This window comes from Alligator mississippiensis, chromosome 15, assembly GCF_030867095.1.
Source record: "Alligator mississippiensis isolate rAllMis1 chromosome 15, rAllMis1, whole genome shotgun sequence".
NCBI classification, from domain to species: domain Eukaryota; kingdom Metazoa; phylum Chordata; order Crocodylia; family Alligatoridae; genus Alligator; species Alligator mississippiensis.
Genome location: NC_081838.1, coordinates 13,500,844 through 13,503,661, shown reverse-complemented (window position 1 = coordinate 13,503,661; position 2,818 = coordinate 13,500,844). Strand labels below are relative to the sequence as shown.

The following is a 2,818-nucleotide window of genomic DNA, read 5'->3' as shown; positions in this document are numbered from 1 at the left end:
AACTCATTAAATTTATGCCAAAAACCTTTGAGAAGCCAGTATAGAAAATGCAAAACAAAAAGAAAGCTGCAATAACCTCCAAGGCACTACTACTACAAGTTATCCTGTCTGTAAAAGCGTCCTGTTAGATGTAGAAAAAAATTGAGAGGCAGGTCCTCCTACTTCTCTGTCACACCTCCAACATTGTCTCGCTAGTGCCCCGCAGTCGTGCACCCACGCGTCCCCATCACAACATAGCATGCCAGCAGGAGTTGGCATTTCCCATAGGAAAACACCCTTCCACTGACTCAGTAATACCGGTTCTCCTTTGGAAAATCATTTTCTATCTCTGGTATTCACATTGCGTCATGCCACTGAAGGGTTCAGTGTCACAACAGAGCTTTAAGTGAACGCCTCACTCCCGGTCTGATGTATGGATTCATTTGCATTGAATCAGGTAGGACAAGACAGTATCAGAGGATAAAAATGCATCAAACATTAATTGGCACAAGACTGATACAAGAGATGCGCAGGGATCTCGGCATGTCAGGAACGAAGTCCGCATTGCCGACAGGCACCTCGCTTCCCGCAGAATGGCTCCACAAAATATAAAAGCTCTCCCGTCCTAGTCCTCCTCATTCAACTCATCGTCTCTCTCTGCATTTCTCCTTCCTGCTGAACGGGGTAAGTAAACTCTTTCTCCTTCAGATTCAGAGCAGCGGCTTTCTTAGAGTATCTGTTTCGGGAAAAGGGTATGAAAAATATCAGTGGGTGTTAAAGAGGGGCTTTGCCTGAGCCCAAGTTGTGACTGCCTGGCTGCTAACACCAAAGACCTGCCCAGGATGCACTGACAATGCGGGGAATATTGTATCAAAGTCACAAAGCTGAAGGGTGGTAAAAGAAGTCACTGGGGAGACGGGGGAAAAAACTATCAAAAGTCCTTCCTGGCGACATGTTGGAAGAAGACACAGTGTCTTCAGAGTATTTATGATCTCTCTGAAACCAGGTGCATCCAGCTGGGAACACCCACAGTAGCTGAGAGGCCATTTCTAAAACCAGAAATACCAGACAGAGCAGACAGCAGCTCCGTGGCATCATGTCTAAACCAGCTTAGAAGTTCAGAGGAAAACAGTGTCCGCAGGGCCCCTACAGAAACACAGGAGGGAAATGTGAGCATCGCTCTTGGATTCCTCTCATCCACTCTCTCTTTCTTGCAGTTTTGCCTACACAACACAAAGATGTGCTCTCGCAGATCTTGCCATGACCACGGAGCCTCATCCCACGGATGCCACAGGCATGAATCATCCTGCCACAGTTCTAGCTCGTCCATTCCCTGCATCTTGGAGAAACCTGTGCCCGTCTGTCCCGTGCAGCCCTGCTGCCCCCCTGTGCAGCAATGCTGCCCACCCGTGCAAAAGTGCTGCCCACCTGTGAAGTGCTGTCAGCAGAGCAAGCAGTGCTGCAAGTTCCCTCCACAGTGCCCCAAGTAAGAGCCACAGCCACGAGGAGAACGCCACGACCTGCCCGCTCCATTCATCTCCTTGGGATGGTGGCTTACCTGCCTGAAGCCTCTTCTGTCTGCATTCACCGTTTTAATTTGTCTTCTCTTCTCCCATTTACTTTCATTTCTAAATGCCTGTAAAACATCTGCAGACATCTATCCCTGCAAGGAGTGTACTATTCTTACAATGCATCATGTGCGGAGTTATGTTTGCTCTGTGTGTGTCAGAGTCCTTCTCCTACCTCATTTCCTTTTTCAGTCTCAAATTTGAGAGGCAAATAAAGCTCCTCTTTCCTCAAAACAGCATTTAAGGGGATTTATTTACTTTTGAATCTATCTATTCCTGTCATCATTCTCAGCATTTGTGTTGGCTACAAAGGACCAACTTAAGGGATCATAATGAAATCTAGTTTATTGGATGGGATGTTAAGTTACCAATAAAGTCATAAATGCACACTTTGAGTTATGTGTAGTACTGCTCACCTTAGCACATGCACACACATGCACTCACTCATTCAAGCCCATGTAGTATAGTGTATGGTAGCTGCTGGAATGATTGTGAGGGCACTGGTGTGAGTACATCTACGTAGCTGAGGTCCTGGAGTCTGTTGTTGATGGTCAGCTTCCTTCAAGGCAATGTCCTCTCTAGGAGGGGGTCACCTGTGCCTATTTCTATCTCGGTAGGTCAGGCACTAGATGAGAGGACACCACTGAGGATCACCCTTCACTGCTTTTTATCCATTCTGGCAGACTTCTGTGCACCCCCAGCATCCTCCTGACTACCCAATACAGAGGTCACTCTCCCACGTGGGTCTTCAGGAGTTCCTGACAGCTGTTATTCACAGGGGTCTCTGCCTCCTGGTACGTGAAATTTGGAGAGTCCACCCTTGACTTATTGACTTAATGGCTGTAGTGTCATGGGTTACAGGAATAGTCAATAGGGTGAGTGCTCAGTTCCAAGAATCAGTTCCTCAGTTTGAGTAGTTTAAAATGCAGTTCTTTGGGCTGGGCTGTTGTCTACTGATGATCAGCATTCACTCACATTCACTCAGCAGATTATATCACTTCACAATTACAATTACAATTACTATTACAGTTACAATGCAGTTTTAACAATGGTCTCAGGTGTAACTTCATTCTGCAGGAAGTACACCCCTTAATAATTTAAAAGTATAAAATATAAAATACAAAATGCATTCATAAAGACGAGACAGATGAAATATGAAAGTGCACTGGGAGAAATATATTAAAATGCCATGTCAGGTACTGAGGATCAAAAGCAACTGAGGACAGTGACTTAGTTTAACACAGGATATATTTACAATCTTTGCAGTGAAT

General features: G+C 45.6%; 1 long non-coding RNA gene across 1 annotated transcript; it reads left to right on the top strand.

The window, feature by feature from the left end:
- The first annotated feature begins 290 nt into the window (after positions 1 to 290).
- LOC132245743 (uncharacterized) lies at positions 291 to 1,781 on the top strand. Its single transcript, XR_009457461.1, has 2 exons — positions 291 to 663; positions 1,197 to 1,781. It is a non-coding gene; the product is annotated as an uncharacterized LOC132245743 (long non-coding RNA).
- Positions 1,782 to 2,818: the final 1,037 nt, after the last annotated feature.